The sequence below is a fragment of the Pseudophryne corroboree genome, chromosome 2, assembly GCF_028390025.1.
Source record: "Pseudophryne corroboree isolate aPseCor3 chromosome 2, aPseCor3.hap2, whole genome shotgun sequence".
In the NCBI taxonomy this organism is placed as follows: Eukaryota; Metazoa; Chordata; class Amphibia; order Anura; family Myobatrachidae; genus Pseudophryne; species Pseudophryne corroboree.
The window spans coordinates 590,950,116-590,972,029 of NC_086445.1; the positions used below are offsets into that span (position 1 = coordinate 590,950,116).

The window sequence follows — 21,914 nt, forward strand, 5'->3', positions numbered from 1 at the left end:
TCTTTGTTTCCTATACAGTTTTTTATATTTAGGACATTTATATTTCTTTTCTTACATTTATATTTTCTCACCACCACCCCCAACTTGCTCCTTCTCTACCCTTTTCCTCCACCATTTTCCCCTTGGGGATCACTCAGTCTTGCTAACTTGACACTCTCACAGATACCCTCCTTCACCAGCAGTGCGTTGTGCCCTGGGCTCTGCTGGCCACCTTGGAAGTGCTGGGTTTGGCCTTCAGTTGCTCAGAAGTGGCTAGTTTGCGGCACTCAGACTGCATATGATGTCTGAGTGCCACTAGGTGAGCACTGAGATGCTTCATGGTGGAAAGTCCAGTATGGAGGATCCAGTGTCACTGGCAGCAGGAGAGCAGATTGAATGGTACAGTGCACATGCATCATTGGTGGGAACAAGCAGCTCTGATCAGGAGGGGAAGGGCGTGGAGGACATGCACACACGCGTCTTCCCCTGCTGCACGTCATGAACAAACATTGAAGCCCATTCGGTGGAATTAAACCCCAAATCAAAACATTGCAAAACAAGTTCAACATTATATGAATCCTAAGTGGGGACATTTTCGGGAAAGCTCAGATATTACTATGCAGGATATCGTTTTCATTCATGCTAATAAGAAGGGGAAGGTAAGATACCTTAGAGAGACTGTTCCACAAGACATTTTATCATTGCAAGTAGTCTCTTTAAACAAGACTTATAGTTGGAGCCTTTAGCCTTAATAAATATACCCCCAGTTCTCTTCTCATCACATAAATACACGTAGAGAGAATATATAAAATCTTGGAATATCAAATTTAGAGTATGTGTTTGCTCTATTTTCAGTAATTGAAAGAACATTAAAAAGAAGTAGCACAGGAGGTAGCAATGCTTGGTATCCACTCTTAAAAACAGTGAGAGAGACAGCATTATGCTAAAGTAGTTTTCAGCCATCTTGTATCACAGTAGCCATTTGTCTAAATATGAAGAAATGCTTTTGCGAAAAGTTCTAAGTAATGCTGACATTTTATTAGTTAGAAGCTCCTCTGGGATACAAGGTCAAGCTAATCGCTTATCTCCTGGGACATGTTGTGAGAACAGTGATGTTGTGAGAACAGTGATGTTGTGAGAACAGTGTCTGCAGACTGATTCCCAAGGATTCCCAAGAACTGTAATGTCTCATGATTTCTATGTGTGAGAAATTACGCTTACAGTTGTGCTCATAAATTTACATACCCTAGCAGAATTTGTGATTTTCTGGCCATTTTGTCAGAGAATATGAATGATAACTCACAAATTTTTCTTTCACTCATGGTTAGTGGTTGGGTAAAGCCATTTCTTGTCAAACAACTGTGTTTACTCTTTTTAAATCATAATGACAACAGAAATTACTCAAATGACCCTGATCAAAAGTTTACATACCCTGGAGATTTTGGCCTCATACACACAAGTTGACACAAATGGGTTTGAATGGCTACTAAAGGTAACCATCCTCACCTGTGATCTGTTTGCTTGTAATCAGTGTGTGTGTATAAAAGGTCAGGGAGTTTCTGGACTCCTGAAAGACCCTTGCACCTTTCATCCAGTGCTGCACTGACGTGTCTGGATTCTGAGTCATGGGGAAAGCAAAAGAATTGTCAAAGGATCTGTGGGAAAAGGTAATTGAATTGTATAAAACAGGAAAGAGATATAAAAAGATATCCAAGCAATTGAGAATGCCAATCAGCAGTGTTCAAACTCTAATTAAGCAGTGGAAAATTAGGGATTCTGTGGAAACCAAATCACAGTCAGGTAGACCAACAATAATTTCAGCAACAACTGCCAGGAAAATTGTTCGGGATGCAAAGAAAATCCACAAATAACTTCAGCTGAAATATAGGACTCTCTGAAAAAAAGTGGTGTGGTTGTTTCAAGATGCACAATAAGGAGGCATTTGAAGAAAAATGGGCTGCATGGTCAAGTCACCAGAAGAAAGCCATTACTACACAAATGCCACAAAGCATCCCGCTTACAATACTACAAACAGCACAGAGAAAAGCCTCAAAACTTCTGGAACAAAGTCATTTGGAGTGATGAGACCAAAATTGAACTTTTTGGCCACAACCATAAATGTTACATTTGGATAGGAGTCAACAAGGCCTATGATGAAAGGTACACCATTCCTACTGTGAAACACGGAGGTGGATTGATGATGTTTTGGGGATGTGTGAGCTACAAAGGCACTGGGAACTTGGCCAAAATTGATGGCAAGATGAATGCAGCATGTTATCAGAAAATACTGGAGGAAAATTTGCACTCATCAGCCCGGTAGCTGCGCATGGGACGTACTTGGACGTTCCAACATGACAATGATCCAAAAGACAAGGCCAAGTCGACCTGTCATTGGCTACAGCAGAATAAAGTGAAGGTTCTGGAGTGGCCATCTCAGTCCCTGACCTCAATATCATTGAGCCACTCTGGGGAGATCTCAAACATGCAGTTCATGCAAGACCCCAAGAATTTACAGGAACTGGAGGCTTTTTGCCAAGAAGAATGGGCCACTTTACCATCTGAGAAAATAAAGAGCCACATCCACAACTACCACAAAAGACTTCAATCTGTCATTGATGTTAAAGGGGGCAATACACGGTATTAAGAACTGGGGTATGTAAACTTTTGCTCAGGGTCATTTGGGTAGTTTCTGTTGTCATTATGTCACACAGTTGTTTGACAATAAATGGCTTCACCCAACCACTAACCATGAGTGAAAGAAAAGTTTGTGAGTTATCATTCATATTCTCTGACAAATGGCCAGAAAAGCACAAATTCTGCTAGGGTATGTAAACTTATGAGCACAACTGTATGCTTGTGTTTTGTGACGTGTAACAAATTCCTGTATTCCTGTATGTATCCTATAAGAACCCCTAGACAATAAACCAAAGTGGTCTCATTCTGTTGAACATACCTCGCATTGTGTTTACTTTGTGAGCTCCCAAAGCATTGGTAACAGGTATTAGACAGACAACTGAAGGCCATTGGCAGAGGAGTTTATCTCCAACATTACATGGGGGCATTGTGTCCAGGATTACTAAACACTCCTGCCAGCAGATGACAATGCGGCTGATGCTCGTATGCAACCACTGACAAACCCCGGACCTGAAGCCATGACAATGGATATAACAGCTATACTACAGGTACTGGAAGGCATTGAAGATATGGAGAAAGAAAAGAAGGAGAAGCGCGTGTCAAAAGTCCCTGCAGTGACTCTCCACCTGGTAGAGGGTCCCCAGAGTACCTGGAACCCCCAGAGAACCTGGAATCCCAAAACTAGGGGGAGACAAGAAGGAAAACCGTTCCAGGCCAGAAAACAATTTGATGCAGTGGTAATGACATAACTGACAAATATTTTTGGTGTAGACTTCCAGGACATCAGAAAATACCTTAAGCACATCCAGGCACAGCAACAGGCTTCTGACCAGCCATATGTGAAGTAGCACACACAAGATGACAAAGCATGAAGGTGCGCAACCCCTGTGTCAGCAGCAGTGTCTGTGTATCCTACAGCAACTGAAATTTCAACAAACGGTACCATTACAGTGACTTTACCCACAGGACAAGAACTTGATTGTTTAATAGACACAGGGGCTTCAAGAACTGTATTTGTGCACAACCAGATTCCACCACATTTACTTACAGATCAGGCCATCGAAGCAACTGGATTAAGAAGGTCGAGCCCTACCCCTGCAAGAAAGCAAGATGATGTCCATCAATGACGAAGCCACATCTGTGCCAGTGGCATTCCTGACCTCACCTACCTGTCCAATCAACCTTTTGGGAGCGAACATCCTAGCCCTAATGCAAGCAACAATCCGGTACACCCCAAAAGGCATTAAGTAAACCAGCAACATTCCAGCAAAGATACAACCTGAATTAGAAGCTGTATACAAGTCTATCTCTCACAGGACAAGAAAAATAAAGAAGAACAGCAACTCCCAGCATGGACATCATCAATCCCTGATAGATTATGGTCCAAAGGAAAAACAGATGTAGTCCTACTTAAGGTACAGCCAGTACAGCTGCAACTGAAGGAAGGAATGGTACCAGTGTCCATCAAGCAGTACCCCCTTACCCCAGCACAGGAAGAGGCGATTACCAAACAACTTAAAGTTTACCTGAACATGGGAGTCATTGTCCAGTGCAGATCACCTTTTAATACTCCTTTATTTCCGGTGAGGAAGAAGGCTGTGGCCAAAGGTGGGAATGTCCAATATAGGCTTGTTCATGATCTAAGAGAGGTCACCAAGAGGTTGAAGGTCAACACACCCTTGGTTCCTAACCCTCACACACTCCTCAATCAAATCCCACCTACAGCAGCCTGGTTCATGGTGATCGACCTGGCCAACGCGTTCTTCTCAGTACCCATTACACAAGACTCTCAGTACTTGCTTGCCTTTACACATAAAGGAAAAACATACTCCTGGACAAGACTGTCCCAGGGAGGGGCCACATCACCAAGTGATTTCAATGAAGCCATGTCTATAATAATACAAGCATGGAGACAACTCTATCCAGAAAAATCACAGCTGATACAGTATGTGGATGACCTGCTAATTGCCACCACCACTTAAAAGAATTGTCAAGAAGAGACAGTGTCCTTATTGATGTTTGTAGAAGAACAAGACTGCAGAGTCTTAAAGGAGAAATTGCAGCTAGCAAAACCAAAAGATAATCTTCATAGGACATTGTATTTCTCAAGGCACCAGGCACCTGACAGAGGACAGGAAAAGGCTCATACTGCAAACAATAATGCCAACTACTGTGAAGCAAGTCAAATCATTCCTAGGCCTAGTGGGATACTGCAGGGAATGGATACCTCTAGCTTCAGTCTACATGCAAACTTTGTATGACAGCACCAAAAAGGAAGGTCCACACCCCACCCAATTAGAGATGGAAGAAGCAATTAAGCAACTAAAAACAGCAATTGACTCATCTGCAGCCCTAGGACTACCTGACTACAGTAAATCTTTTACCTTGTATTGTCATGAAGAAGGAGGCCATGCACTGGGAGTCCTCATGCAAATTCACTAAAGCAAATACCAGTGGCCTACCACTCAAGCAAGCTTGACAACATTATTCAAGGAGCTCCTACCTGCATCAGATCAGTGGCAGCTGCAGCTGTCTTAAAAGACAAAAGCACAGACATAGTGCTCAATCATGAACTTATCATTCAGGTGCCACATGCGGTTACAGAAATTCTTCAACAAGCAAGAACCAAGCATCTATCAGCAGCAAGACTAACCAAGCAGAGCCGGCCCTAACCAATATGATGCCCTAGGCAAGATTTTGGCTGGTGCCCCCTAGCACCACCGCTGGTTCTGCCTCTGACCTTGCACATCTTTCCCAGCACCATTACCCCTCACCCATAGCAGTCCTTGTACCCCCTATATTTTAAATAGGAACAGTTCGCACATTTGACGCACAGCCCAAAAAGGGGCATCTTCTTGCTGGGAAGGGACATGGCCACACAATAGTAACCCCAATTCCAATTACGCCACACAGTACTGCAACTTTATTCACATTTTATCTTGCGATAGTGTCCATAATTCATATTACATCCCACAGTAGTATCACTTTACCTTATAAACGTTACTCCTCACAGTAGAGCCCCTTATTCACATTACATCACACTGAATTGCTCCTTATTCACATTACACCACACCTTATTGGTCTTTATTCACATTAGACGACACAGTAGTGCCCTTTCTATTTGCAACGCCACATAGTAGAGCATCTTATACACATAATGCCACACATTAGTAATGCATTTATACACAATTCCACACAGTAATGCCCCTTACACATATGAGACACATTAATGTCCTTATAAACATAATGCACCTTACACATTATGACAACCTTTATTAATGCCCTTTTACACATAATGTCCCTTACACATATGCCGCACATTATTAATGCCCTTATACACATAATGACACACATAGTGCCCCCTACACATTTGCTGCACATTATTAGTGCCCCTATACACATAATGACACACATACATTAGTACCCTGTTACACATATGCCGCACATTATTAATGCCCTTATACACTTAATGACACACATAGTGGCCCTTTACACATATGTTGCACATTATTAATGCATTTTTACATGACACACATAATGCTCCTTACACATATTCTGAACACTACTGCACAACCAACCCTCTCACATGCACACAGCACTCACACTTCCACTAACACTGTGACCTCTGCCTCTGCTTGGATACAGATGTGTCCTCACAAATCTTGCATCAATGCTAATGTCGGGCACTTTTTTTTATGAAAATGCATCTTATTTGCATTGCTATGTGGCTAGGATGCACAAGCAGCTTCTGCTGATTAAACTGATATGCAGCATGCCAATATACTGTGTGAGACTGTGGCTGTATCTGCATATGAAATGCTACATACAGAATATAGGCATGTCGCATATCATTTTAATCAGCAGAAGCTGATGATGCCCCTAGGCATATCAAATGCCCTAGGCAATTGCCTAGTTTGCCTATGCCTATGGCCAGCTCTGTAACCAAGTATGAAGTAACACTGCTAAGTGCAACAAATGTGACCATCAGAAGATGTACTACACTCAACCCAGCAACCCTTTTACCAACTTTAATAAATAAAGGTGTTGAATCTCAAAAAAGAAGAAGAAGAAGAACTTGTTTTCTTTTTCCCGTGATTGTATGGCTTAAATGAAACAAGAAACTCAACCCTTACCACATGTTACAGATATAGCCCTACCCAATGCTTATCATGAGCTATATGTGGATGGATCAAGGTACTATGAGGATGGAACTCCCTATACAGGATATGCAGTGACCACTGAACATGAAATTGTGTATTAAGGATCCCTGCCATCTCACCTATCAGCACAAGCAGCAGAGCTAGTAGCTCTCACTAAGGCATTGGAGTATGCTGAAAATACCACAGCTAACATATACATGGACTCCAGGTACGCTTTGGGAGTGGCCCAAGATTATGGTCAAATATGGAAGAGTAGAGACTTTAAGACTGTAACAGGAAAACAAATACAACATGCTGACCTAATTAGAGACTTGTTCAAGGCACTTGACAAAATACTAAAGGTTACCATAATCAATTTACAAGCACATACAAAGAATCAGTCAAAGGAAACACGAGGAAACACTTTTGCACATGAAGAAGCCAAGAGAATGGCCAAACAGCCAGTAAAGGCAACAGTCTACAATGCACAAGTAGAAGTAACTAAAGAAGAAGATGAGCCTCAAATGCCTGACTTACAGGATCTGAAGAAACTTCAGGAACAAGCTGGACCTGAAGAAATTATGGGAAAAAAGAGGAGCCAAGTAAGACGAAACCAGCCTATGGAAAGCAGAGGACAAAATATGTCTACCAAGAAGTTTGTATCCACCCATGTGCCAGGTCAGCCATGGAGTCACACACTTGGGAAAAGACCAGATAGCCAATTTAGTCACAGAGATGGGTAGCTCCAGGATTTTACCCAGCTGCAGCGAAATTTGTACAAGCTTGTTGGATATGTGGAATCTCTAATCCAGGGAAAAAGGTCAGGACAGCCCTTGGAGCAATCCCTAAGAGCTACTTCCCATTCCAGAAACTGCAAATTGACTACATCCAAATGCCAAGAGTAGGAACCTATGAGTATGTCCTGGTAAGCCTGGATACCTTTAGTAAATGGATGGAAGCTTGGCCAGTTTTCAAGGCAACAGCTAGAAACACAGCCAAGAAAAGCCTATCAGAAGTTGTCTGCAGATATGGAGTACCAGAGACTATTGAATCAGATAGAGGTGCCCATTTCACAGGAGAAGTGATGACTCATATCAATCAAGATATGGGGATACAGCAGGCCTTGCATGGGGCCTATAGACCAGAGGCTAGTGGCCTAGTGGAAAAATACAATGGAACTCCCACGCTTAAAATACAGAAAGCTATGCAGGACACTGGGAAAAATTGGTTAGAATGTCTGCCAATAGCTTTGTTCAGTATTAGAACCACACCTAGTAAGACCACAGGTTATTCACCTTATGAACTCTTGTTTGGTAGCATACCTAAGATAGGATATTATCCACAAGAGTTACAGCATAAACATGGTAATTTGACTGCATATATAAAGAGTCTTACTGAGAAACTAACATCTTTGCATTCTTTAGCTTTTGCCTCTCTCCCAGATTCAGGAGCAGAGCTGAATCCCCACAAGCTTCAACTAGGAGATTGGGTCTATCTGAAAAGACACGTGAGAAAGTCACTTGAGCCCAGATTTGATGGTCCATACCCAGTGCTGTGAAGGTTAAGGAAAGAGAAGCTCGGATACATGCATCTCACTGCAAACTTGCCCAAGTTAAGTTTGAACAGTAAAATACACAAACATGCAAAGGTAATTTGGGCCTGAGCCAGACAAGCCATTATGGGGAGTCATATTAGGAACCTTAGCCATTATTGCCCTAATCATATACTCTGCATTTCTCTTTGAGAACAATAAAACAGGTGAAATAAAGGGAAATTTTACTCACCAACTTCCACCCCATGAAAACCATAGCAATCTTGTAAGAGACAGAAGAAGTGCTACTATCTGGCCAAACTCATTAGTCCAATCTCATTTTCAAGTAGCCAAGGCACTCAATTTGTCCAATTGTTGGGTATTCACCCACCCACCAGTAAGTGCCCGATCCATGCATTGGTATGCAGTCCCCTTAACACTGACTGAATTACAGTCCCTGAATTATTCACTAGGGGAGTATTATAACAGACCCATGGGTGGAAAACCAGTGAGCTTACTTACAGCTGGAATGACCGGTCCACCTAGCTTTTGTATACAGGCACCACCCACCGCTGAGAGTCGACCCATAACTGATGGGATAATTTTAAAATCAGTCACTCGAAAACTGGGTCATGTAGACTGTTCCCAAACCCTAGTAAATGTCACAACTAACAAGTGGTTGCACATCACCACATGCGGTACATGAGGTTATATACACCCATTTCCACTTAAGGGCATTAAGGTTCAGGCAAACCCTTCCAATCCCCAAGTAATCAAATGGTTCAATAGTTCAGAATACAGCCAATCTTCAGAAATTGAATGGCGCAACAGTTCTATTGGAGACATGTTCATTATAACCCAAGATCTTTCCATCCCATTGTACAGGCTAATGATTGCATATGGGATAGTAATTAATGCACCTTATATTCTGCAACCAGATGTGTACTTTTTATGTGGTAAAAAGGCTTACAAGTGGATACCCTATGGAGGACAAGGTACCTGTACCCTAGGGAAAGTGATACCTGCGATTAGAGCAATAGATAACCCCGAGATAAAGGATGCCGCAGCCCATTCTAGTCCCTTGGAAAAAAGGGAACTAAGAAAAAGCAAAACTCATGCCCATGATCTTATTTACATTACATGGTATAAGAAAATGGGATTAGCCCTTGCGGGAGGAACTGTTCAGAACTCGCATAACATAGAAGCATTAGCAAAGCTGCTTGATAACATTACTCCTATATATGATGACACATTTAAACTAATTTTAGAGGACATAAAAATGGTGAAGCGAGAGGTACAGGCTCACAGAATGGTTTTAGATTATCTAACAGCCAAGGAAGGGGGAATGTGTATGGTAGTAGAAGGAGCATGCTGCAATTATCTGAACCAAACCACATCTATCGAGGAGTCATAGAAGACCACCTAAATAAAGTACAAGAACTTAAGGATGCATTCAGAGAAAATGCCTAGACTCGTTAGGTAGAGATTTTGTAATGCCTCACAGCTCAACTGTAATGTCAGATTATTATAAAAAGGAGGGACTGAGAGAGACAGCATTATGTAAAAGTAGTTTTAAGCCATCCTGTATCACAGTAGCCATGTGAATATGAAAAAATGCTTTTGCAAAAAGTTATAAGTAATGCTGACATTTTATTAGTTAGAAGTTCCTCTGGGATACAAGGTCAAGCTAATCGCCTATCTCCTGGGACATGTTGTGAGAGCAATGTTGTGAGAACAGTGATGCAGACTGATTCCCAAGGATTCCCAAGGACTGTAATGCATGCAACACAGCGAGCCCACAAGGGGACTCACTGCTGGTAAATCATATTGAACCCAGACTACGATTGAGAATGGTAACCTGTACCGAGCACAGTGGTAATGAAGTGAGACACCTTGCCCGAAGCATGCAAGGGGATGTGGTGCACCAATTGGGTGTCCATATGCTCAAAGTTAAAAATTGACACCCCAAAAATTTAAAAAAACTCATGTCGACCATCTCATGTATCGACCATTTTCATGTCAACCTTTTGCTTGTGTCAATCTTTTTGTCATGTCGACCTTGTGCAAGTTTTGAGCTCAGAACACTGAAAGTACAAGTGACGACATTAGGTGCATTCTTGAACACATTTTGTTTACAGATTTAATGAAAAAAATCTTTCAAATTGATAAAAGTTTTTGCCCAGGTATAAAGCAATGTTTGGCACCAAGGAATTGCAATATGGTTTTGGGATTTCTAAACAGGAGAACCCTGTGAAACACTACTTGAAACATCTTTCAAATGACTCACATTCAAACAAATATTCAGGGCCCTCATTCAGCATGGATCGTTAACCTGCAAAAGTGCAAATCGGCCGTTCGTCAGACTGCGGATGTGCTGTGAATGCGTTGCGCTTGTGCAAAGGCCGAATTGCAATTGCCGTGCATCTGCAGGTTCAGTGAGAGGTGCGATCACAAATTGACAGGAAGTGACCAGTTGTGGGAGGCAACATGGCGTTTTTGGAGAGTGGTTGGGAAAACACAGGTGTGTCATGGCCGTTTCGGGAAGTTTATCTGATGTCAGCTGCGATCCCTTGCGATTAAAAACATGGTGCCAGTGTGACTGCATTTGCATTATTCTGAGTAGGCATGGGTCAATCACAACTATCAACGGTACTTGGTTCCTGCGTATGGATCGCCAATCTGCAAATGCATATGCAGAGTTGCGATCGCATCGGTGGGCATCTTTTATCATTTTAGGGCAGCTTCTCACATGTGATTTTTAGCATTAGCAGTTTTTTTTAGACAATCGCAATGTCAATCTCAATAACGATCCATGCTGAATTCCCCCCCATGTTTGCAATTACACTGGCCAGATGAGTGGAAGAGTTTCAAGCTGATTTCATTATGTTCCCCCAACTCGTCATATTTGATTGCATGAGTATATCCCATGATTTACGGCTGGCTGACGTGCCATCATTTTTTAATCTCATTTTCATAATCACTTTTTTTCATTGAATAATTCTATGGCAGCCCATCATTCCCTCCCATATATTATGTTACTATTATTAAGATGCAGCATGGGAAGTCCCTAAAGACAAGGAAGATTATGAGTCAGGAATGCCATGGAGTTTCGCAAAGAAAATAAATTATCAGTTATATATTGGATGGGCAGGTAGAGGCCAAATTCCCTAGTGCGCTATAAAGGATGTAGTTGCCATCCTGGCAGTCGGGATCCCGGCACTCAGCATACCGATGCCGGGATCCCGACCGCAAGAATGCCAGCAGAGGGCCTGGGGCTATTCCCACCCATGGGTGTCCACGACACCCATAGAGTGGGAATAGAACCTGTGGCGAGCCCGCAAGGGTCTTCGTTGTGCTCGCCCCCTGCCTGCATACTGGTGGTCGGGATCCCGGCGTCAGGATGCTGACCGACGGGATCCTGGCCGCCAGTTACTTGTACCCAACACCTTTATAATAGCTGCATTTAAAAATAGTGGTTGATCAGTAATCATTATTACATAACTTTGAAAGTTACATTTATTTTAATTGCTGTCTTATACATTTATGTATTTATAAAATGAAATACTTTTGATGTCATCTTATGAAAACCCATGCAACAATATGCACCAGTCTTGGTGCTTATTATAGTTTATATCATTCTATTTCTATACACTTTTACCACATATTTTTTTTAAAGTTTTTCACATTTTATTACAAATAACTAGAGATGAGAGGGTTCGGTTCCCTGAGAACCAAACCCCCCGAACTTCACTACCCAAGCACGGCTCCGAGCCCGGCTCGGGTTTTCCCACCTGACTCTGAAACCAGAACGAGGCAAAACGTCATCATTCCGCTGTCGGATTCTCACGGGTTTTGGATTCCATATAAGGAGCCCCGCGTCGCCGCCATTTTCACTCCGTCATTGGAGAGTGTAGCGAGAGGAGGTGTCTCCATCCTCAGTGGCTGTGCGGGAGGGAAAGTGGGGTGACAATTCCAGTGCTGTCTTGTGCTGCTCAGTCCAGTGTAGTGTCTTATGCTGCATCAGTCCAGTCACAGTGGTGGTGTCCTCTGCTGCCATATGTCCAGTGCTGCTGTATAAGTCCAGTCCAGTGGTGCTGTGTTGTGCTGCATCAGTCCAGTGGTGGTGTCTTGTGCTGCATCAGTCCAGTCACAGTGGTGGTGTCCTCTGCTGCCATATATACAGTGCTGCTGTATAAGTCCAGTCCATTGCAGTGGTGCTGTGTTGTCCTGCATCAGTCCAGAGGGTATGTCCCTGTGCTACTGTATAAGTCCAGTGGTACTGCCGTATATGTCCAGTGGTACTGCCGTATATGTCCAGTGATACTACCGTATATGTCCAGTGATACTGCCGTATGAATTCAGCGGTACTGCCGTATAAATTCAGTGGTACTGGCGTTTAAATCCAGTCCAGTGATACTGCCATATAAGTCCAGTGATACTGCCATATATGTCCAGTGGTATTGCCGTATAATTCCAGTGATCCTGCCGTATATGTTTAGTGGTACTGCCATATAATTCCAGTGATTCTGCCGTATGTGTCCAGTGGTACTGCCATATAAATCCAATGGTACTGGGGTATAAATCCAGTCCAGTGATACTGCCGTATATGTCCATTGATACTGCCATATATGTCCAGTCGTACTGCCGTATATGTCCAGTGGTACTGCCATATAAATCTAGTCCAGTGGTACTGCCGTATAAATCCAGTGATACTGCCGTATATGTCCAGTGGTACTACCATATAATTCCAGTGGTACTGGCGTATAATTCCAGTGGTACTGCTGTATAATTCCAGTGATACTGCAGTATAATTTCAGTGGTACTGGCGTGTAAATCCAGTGATACGCCATATAATTCCAGTGATACTTTCGTATAATTCCAGTGATACTGCCGTATAATTCTGCTCTAGTAATACTGCCGTATAATTCCAGTGGTACTGCCGTATATATGTCCAGTGATACTGCCGTATAAATCCAGTTGTACTGTCCTGTGCTGTATATTATTTACTCCATTTAAGGGGGTTTTTAATATTTAATCCAAATAATTTTGACAGGGTTTGTCCTGTGTGGTGTAGGGGTACGCTCGCCTGTGCTGCATATTATTATAATAGCTCCAAATAAAAGGGTTATTAGTAGCCAAATTTATTTTACAGGCTTTGCCGTGTGTGTGTTTTAGGGGTATGCTCTCCTGTGCCACCAATATTGTGCGTGTATTACATCTGGGCAAATTCCAGCATGTCCCATGTTGTTTATGCCTCACACTTGTTGCTTAGCTTAGTCATACAGCTACCTCATTGCACCTCTTTTTCTTCTTTGCATGATGTGCTGTTTGGGGCCTAGTTTTTTTAAGTGCCATCCTGTCTGCCACTGCAGTGCCACTCCTAGATGGGCCAGTGTTTGTGCTGCACACTTGTGTCGCTTAGCCATCCAGCGACCTTGGTGCACCTCTTTTTTTCTTTGCATGATGTGCTGTTTGGGGACTAGTTTTTTAAGTGCCATCCTGTCTGCCACTGCAGTGCCACTCCTAGATGGGCCAGGTGTTTGTGCCGCACACTTGTGTCCCGGGCCGGTTCTCGGTCTTTTTGCACCCCGGGCGGGTAGTATGGGCGTGGCTTCATACAGGGGGCGTGGTCAGTTACGCCCCCTGTACAATAGTAGCGCCGCTGAAATGCTGTACGGTGCGCAATGACGTCATCGCGCACCGCACAGCAAAGGTCCTCTCCACAAAGGGAAACTAGACGCTACGCGAATAGTTCCCTTCGTGGAGAGGACCTTTGCTGTGTGGTGCGCGATGAAGTCATCACGCACCGCACAGTAAAGGTCCTCTCCACGAAGTGAAACTAGACGCTACGCGTCTAGTTCCCTGACGCCCTTCACAGCGGGATGCAGCGGAAGCGGGACACAGCGGATGGCACAGCACTGCAGTAGCGGATCTTGCCATGGTGCGGCACCCTCCGGAGGGTGCCGGCGCCCTCCGGAAGGCGGCGCCACGGGCAAAAGTCCCGCTACTGCTTGTGTCGCTTAGCTTAGTCATCCAGCCACCTTGGTGAAACCTTTTGGCCTAAAAACAATATTGTGAGGTGTGAGGTGCTCAGAATAGAGTGGAAATGAATGTTATTGAGGTTAATAAAGAATTCGAGGGACAAACTAGGCCCGAGAATAGATAAGCATCCTGGGTTTTTTAAAGAAGGAGCCTGGGGCAGGGAAGGGGAGAAAAGGGGAGGGGAGGGGGGGGGGATAGAGCAGGTAACATAGCAGCATCCTATAGGAAAAGGGGGAGGAGACTTACCTGGGAGGTACAAAAGACCAGGAATGCCAGGCAGGATCCCTCTTTCATGCTGATCAAGGATCCAAGAAGGCACCGCCATCACAGCTCCTGGAATCAAGAGAAAGGAATAAGTACAAGTTTATTATAAGCCCTCTTATACACTTCATTATACCCACACTGCAGCACAAAGTCAAAACCCCCCTCATTACAGTCACCACACAATTCAAGCCATACACCAGACGCAGCCCAGGCAGCTAGCGCCCGCACACCAGTATGCCCAGACCCAGGAGGAATGCCCCCCCCCCCCCCCCCCCGCCGCCTCATCCAGGCGGACCAGGCAACGCACGGTCCCCAGCGCGCAGCTCCCCCCCGAGGGACCCGGCCGGGATCGGCGAGACCGCCGCCCGCGTCACCCCTCCACACGTGGCTGGCGCGCGGCGGCCCGGAAGCGGCCTCCGGCGAGCCAGCACACACCCAGCCGCAGGCCGCACCCCCCCTCCTTCCGGCGCCGAGCGATCGCGTCGCGCTCGGCGCCGCCCAGCAACAAACCCCGTCTACGGCGGGTCAGGCCCCGCCACCAGAGCCCGCACTAACGCCCCCAGCAACGCTGCACAGTAGCGGCGCGCACCTGGGTGTGTGGGAGCGGCAGCAAACTCAGTTAGCGGCTCCGGCGGGACAGACCCCGCCGCCGGAGCCAGTGCACCCCCCCCCACAGTGCTGCAATTAAGCCACCCGCACCCCCCAATACTGTCCCGGGGCACCCTCACGCCGCAGCAGCAATACGCGGCGACGCAGCAGCTGGGGTGGGGGCAACAGCCCGCAGCGCTCCCCCCCCCCTGGTGGCAGGCAAGCATGCACCTCCCCCCGGCCCATTACCCACACTGGGCGGGATATTGGCCTACCAGTACCCAACCCCCATGGTACACAACCCCTGCGCAGCCCACAGCAGCAAGCCAGCATGCACACCCGGGAGGAGCACATATAGGGGTAACCACACACCAGCCGTGCGGCTTACTCCTCCCCTTAGAAGGCGGGCCGCAGCAGCAGGGGCAAGCAAGGGAGGCAGGGGACAGCGGTAGAGCGAGGGCAGGGGACCCCGGACAAGAGCATGGGGCACAGGCCCCACAGCCGTTAGAAGGGCAGCAGCAGGGGCGCCAGGCGGAGTGCACACAGGCGCAACCGCCAGATACGTTACACGTGTCCTATGTGAGTTTACAGGTTCCAGCCCCCATAGAAGGTAGACAACCGGCAACCGGGTCATCAACGGATCAAGTCGCGGCGGGCGCGCTGCGCGACGAGCGACAGAACGGAGCGGCAGAGATGGACAATCAGACACCCGCGACGTCAGGAACAGGTGAACAAAAGTCTTTTTCTAGCAGCAGCGAATCATACACTGACTCGAGCGACTCATCTAGCTCCGCCGAAAGGAGGCGGCAGTTCAGAAAATATTTTAAGCGCAAAAGGAGTAGCAAGAAGCGCAACAGGGAAGCGGGGAAGAAAGGGGACGCGGGGCCAGATTCGCAAGTGAGCATGGTGCACTGCGCCAATACAGCAATATTGAGGGGGATTAGGCCAAAGATAAAGGATGGTATACGTAAGGGGAAGTTTGTGGACGTCTTCGCAATGACGGAGGAAGCAAAGCGCAGTCTAGAGGCGGCTAAGGCAGCGGGCGCAAGGGAGGAGGAGGCGCGGAGAGATTACGCGCATTGGACGGAGGGTATGTATGTTTTCGCAGCATGCTACATTGAATCAAGGCCAGCCGAGGCTTTAAACATCCTCCGGTACATGCACATGATACATAGCATGTACATGACGGCCAGAGCATGGGTTTGGAGGCAATATGACGAGAAATTTAGAAAAAAGCAAGAAGGTTTGAAGGTCATTAGCTTCGGGGTGAAAGACGTAGAAGTTTGGCTGGAAGTCACAAATCAGGCGGCGCAAGCAGCAGAACGCAGGCAGCCCTTTCTGCCAAAAGCAGGCGGTAGCACCACAGCAAAAGGAAAATGCTATGCGTTTAATTCCGCCACATGCAGCAGGGGAGCGGGTTGCCGTTACAAGCACACATGCATGCGCTGCAGCGCAAATCATTCAGCCAGGGACTGCAGTCGCGCCCAGGGTAAAGGGGGGGATAAGCAAGGTGCCCTCCCCAATAAATACTGAACCGCTACAGCGGTGGCTAGGCCGCTACCCGCTAAGAGGGGAGGCGGCCTTTTTGGAGAAGGGGTTCACGGAGGGTTTCAAGTTGCCACTAGAGAGGCCAGTGTCAGCAGTAGCGAAGAGGAATTTAAAATCAGCAAGAGATTTCCCGGAGGTGGTCAAGGCCAAAATAGACGGGGAAATTCAATTGGGGCGCATGGCGGGACCATTCCCCTCGCCACCCCTAGAAGGGCTGTGCGTTTCACCGCTAGGGGTCATCCCTAAGAAGGAGGCAGGGAAGTTCCGGTTGATACAGCACCTGTCTTTTCCAGAGGGCGAATCAGTAAACGATGCCCTAGACCCCCAGGCTTGTAGCATATCATACCAATCGTTCGAGCAGGCGCTGGCCATGGTGCAGGGACGCGGCAAAGGGGCGTTGCTAGCGAAAGTGGATATCGAGTCCGCGTTTCGCCTGCTACCACTCCACCCAAATTCCTTCAAGTGCATGGGTTTTAAGCTAGGGGAGCAATACTACATAGACAAATGCTTACCAATGGGTTGCTCCATCTCATGCGCTTTCTTCGAGCGATTCAGTTCATTCTTAGAATGGTGTGTAAGGGCAGGGACAGGCGCGAGCGGAGTAACGCATTACTTAGACAACTTCCTGCTAATGGGCCCTAAGGGCAGCAAGGAGTGCAAGGAGCTGTTATTTGCGACGCAGGCGCTTTTCAGTCAGCTAGGGGTCCCGATAGCAGCAGAAAAGACGGAGGGGCCCACGCCGAGGCTAACGTTTCTAGGCATAGAGATCGACACGGAGCTTGGCCTGTGCCGCCTACCGGTAGAGAAGATAGAAAAACTGAAGGGCATGCTGCTGGAGTGCGCAGGGGCGGAAAAAGTAACGCTTAAACAGATGCAGTCGCTGTTAGGATTGTTGAATTTTGCATGCAGGGTCATTCCCATGGGCAAAGTGTTTTGTCGCAGGTTAGAGAAGGCGACCTGCGGGGTCAAGAAAGCGCGATATAAGATACGCATATCAAGCGAGCTGAGGCGGGACATGCGGGTATGGTTGGAGTTCCTAAAGGAGTTCAATGGGGTCCGAATATGGATGCCCGAGCCGGTGCACAGCGCAGGGCTACAGTTATACACCGACGCCTCTGGGGCAGTCGGCTTCGGGGCTTACTTGGGGGGGGAGTGGTGTGCGCAGCCTTGGCCGGAGGCATGGAGAGAGGCCGGATGGACAAAAAACATGTTGCTGCTGGAGCTCTTCCCGATAATAGTGGCGGTGGAGTTATGGGCAGACAGGTTGGCTAACAAAAGCATAGTATTCTGGTGCGACAATTTAGGGGTGGTACAGGCGATAAGCAACCAAAAAGCGGAATCACCACAAGCGCTCAGGCTACTGAGGCACCTAGTGCTGCGCTGCTTGCAAAAGAACATAGACTTCATAGCGCGCCACGTCCCGGGGGTGGAAAATGAGATTGCGGATGCGCTTTCCAGGTTCCAGTGGGGTGGATTCAGGACGCTCGCGCCACACGCCAGGTCGGAGGGTTTACACTGTCCTGATTATATCTGGCAGATTATCAAGCCGGACTAGCAAGGCTAGCAAGAAAGGCAGTGGCACCGCGGACGCTGAGGACGTACGAGGCGGCTTTCAGCGAATGGCAGGCGTTCAGGATAGGAAAAGGAGAGGCGGGTAAGAACGCTCGCGAGGAACTGTTGCAGTACGTGTGGCAGGGGTATAGCAAGGGGAGATCTAAGGCAGCAATGTCCGCAGCACTGGCAGGGATAGCATACGTCTCTAAGCTGAGAGGGGAAGAAGACCCTACAAAGTCATTTTTGTTGGCAAAAGCCCTAAAAGGGTGGGCAAGGGAGCAGGCAGCGCCAGGCGATGCGCGCAGGCCCATAGGGCGGCCCATGCTTAAGAGCTTAATAGAAGTAGTCAGTCGCATCGCAGCGGACGAGTACGAAACAGGGCTATTCCGCCTAGCTTTTTCCCTCGCCTTCTTCGGGGCTTTCAGGGTAGGGGAGCTGGTAGCAAGCTCCAAGAGTTCAAAAGATTCGGGCCTACTGTCAGGCAACGTAGCGGTGGAGAAAGATAGGGTGCTCTGCAAGATACACAAGTCAAAAACAGATCAGTTAGGCTGGGGGCGCTGGGTAGCGATAGGCAGGCAGGAAGACGAAAGCACATGCGCAGTGGCACTGGCAAGCGATTACGAGCGGAAACGCCCGCAGGGGCACTGGCCGCAGTGGTTAGTGCATGATAGCGGATCCCCCCTGACTAAATTCCAGTTCCAAAGCATATTCAAGAAAGGCCTGAGGGCCTTGCAGCTGCCCGTAGGGCAGTACGGTACCCATTCCTTTAGAATAGGAGCGGCAACTTGTGCGGAAGCAGAGGGGTTGCCGGCAAGCGAGATCAAAAAGCTAGGCAGGTGGAAATCAGGAGCGTACAAGTTATACCTTCGCGCGGAAAAGCAAGACTAGAAGGCAGCGCGGCGTCTTTCGCGAAACCCAAGGCCTTAAGCCGCCCGCCATAAAATGGGGGAATGAAGGACTTTTTCCATTTTTGCCCTCAAACAAAAAGAGGTTTTGTGGTTTTCACCTTCATATGGGTCGCGCGAAAGTTCGCAACATAGGTCCGCATACAGCAGGGGGTAACGGATATGTGTAATTCTACTTTTCAGGAGGGGAAAAGAAGGACGAGAAAGTCTGGATGGTCGGCCACTCGTATATTTACTGGGCCAGCAGACACAAATCAGCAGGGGGCTTAGCACAAAAGTGGGGGACAAAGGTGGAATGGATAGGCATCAGGGGGTTGAGGTGGAACGGGCTACGGGACACGCTGCTAAGAAACGAGAGGACACAAGGGATACCGGGGAGGGTCGTAATACACCTAGGGGGCAACGATCTAGGAAAAAGCAAGGGGAGCGAGCTGATTACGGCAATACAAGCTGACATACAATGGCTGAAGGGCCGGTGGCCTAATACAGGGATCACATGGTCTGATATAGTCCCAAGGGCGCAGGGGGGCCCGGGGTTAGAAAGGGTCAGAAGAAAGGTGAACAAGGCGGTAGCCCGGCTCTTAACAGGAGAAGGCGATACAATCGCCAGACACCCGTTGTTGAGGTTCGGAGAAGAGGGACTATTCAGGCAAGACGGGGTACACCTGACAGAGAAAGGCTTAGCTTTATTCTTGGGCGACATAGCAGAAAGCGTCGGCAGGAGGCAGGAGGTAGCAGCGGGTGGCGGGCCTGGGTTCTAGGAACCAGGCTATGGCGGCAAGCAGTGCTCCTCGGCAGTCTGTAGTAGCGCAACGTAGGTTGGCCGGCACTTCCCCCAGATCCTCGGCGAGTTTGTCGTGGCCTCAAGGGCCGACATGGTCGTCATCTTAAGGGTGGACCGGTGCTATGCCAATGGTGGGAAGTGGTACCGCTCAGCTAACTTGCGCAAGGGCGGGACTTAGGTTCCGCCCCGTTGTTTAATTTAGAAGAAATTAATACGGAGGCTGTAGCCGGGGGTACGCACTGCTTTCTCGCCACCCACTTATAGAGTACCAATTCTAATTCGATCAATAAATTTGGCTGTGACCTTTTAAATCGCAATTCAGTTGTCCGAGTGTTTATTGGGGGGAAAAGGGGGTAAGGGGTGGACGGCGAGGCCATTAATAAAATCAATGGATGACTTAAAGAATTCGAGGGACAAACTAGGCCCGAGAATAGATAAGCATCCTGGGTTTTTTAAAGAAGGAGCCTGGGGCAGGGAAGGGGAGAAAAGGGGAGGGGAGGGGGGGGGGGGATAGAGCAGGTAACATAGCAGCATCCTATAGGAAAAGGGGGAGGAGACTTACCTGGGAGGTACAAAAGACCAGGAATGCCAGGCAGGATCCCTCTTTCATGCTGATCAAGGATCCAAGAAGGCACCCACCCTCCCGCCCAGTTGGTAGGGCAATTGGCCCTGGTATTTAGGAATTGAATGTTTTTTTTTTCTTTTTATTTTATTTTCGGTGGTGGCACCGATAGGCAATCCAGAGTTTTCATTATCACCAGGGCGAAGGTGAGGTAACTGGAAGTTGATTTTAAGTTTAAGCCCGGTGGAGGCACCGTCAGGCCAATTCGGTCTTTAATTATGGTCTGGCAAAAGAGGTCCAGCAGGCGCGGCAAGCAGTGCTCCTCGGCAGTCTGTAGTAGCGCAACATAGGTTGGCCGGCACTTCCCCCAGATCCTCGGCGAGTTTGTCGTGGCCTCAAGGGCCGACACGGTCGTCATCTTAAGGGTGGACCGGTGCTATGCCAATGGTGGGAAGTGGTACCGCTCAGCTAACTTGCGCAAGGGCGGGACTTAGGTTCCGCCCCGTTGTTTAATTTAGAAGAAATTAATACGGAGGCTGTAGCCGGGGGTACGCACTGCTTTCTCGCCACCCACTTATAGAGTACCAATTCTAATTCGATCAATAAATTTGGCTGTGACCTTTTAAATCGCAATTCAGTTGTCCGAGTGTTTATTGGGGGGAAAAGGGGGTAAGGGGTGGACGGCGAGGCCATTAATAAAATCAATGGATGACTTAATAAAAAAACTGCCCACCACACATCTCTACAAATGACTGTGGGCTCTGATTAGATGTGCACAGCACTTGGCCAGGCCAGAGCCAGCTGTCTTGCCTACCTTGTCATCAATCATATAATATTACAGAAGCCTTACAGCAGTGGACCCTGCTGATATTAAGTATAAGACTTGGCTGGCAGTCTGCCGTTTTTCCAAACATACTTAATTTGGGGGGGGGGGGTTACTCTGGGATACTGCTTAGTTTGCGGTAGTGATACTCCATCCCAGCGGTTGGGATGCTGGCAGTCACATGACTAACACCAGCATCCCGACAATGAATCTGCCGTCAGGGTAATCATTTTACCCCTCCTCTGTCCCCTACCCTGAACCACCTAGAGTGGTGGCTAGGGCTATGAGTACGGGGGTGGCGGCAAGGGCTAGACTAGGGGGTTGGCGGCTATGGCTAATCCCCCCTCTAGTGTCTTTCCTAATACCCCTCCTCCCCACCCCCGGGCCCTATCAGTCACCCCGATACTTATTTTCCTGCTGTCTGCGTCAGCTCTCTGCAACTGTATCCAGGCAGCCGGTATGTATCATATTCTGGGCAATGATAGCAAATTAATACCTATTCATATAAAGATGTGGATGAGAAGTGCAAAGGAAATAAGAAATAAAATAGCAATATTTGCA

General features: G+C 47.3%; 1 long non-coding RNA gene across 1 annotated transcript in view; it reads right to left on the minus strand.

Annotated features, from left to right (window-relative positions):
- LOC135037841 (uncharacterized) overlaps positions 1-21,914 on the minus strand; it is a 51,134-nt gene that overhangs the window by 19,678 nt on the left and 9,542 nt on the right. The window contains exon 3 of the long non-coding RNA XR_010232314.1: positions 14,572-14,658. This is a non-coding gene — a long non-coding RNA (uncharacterized LOC135037841). The remainder of the gene's footprint in view (positions 1-14,571; positions 14,659-21,914) is intronic.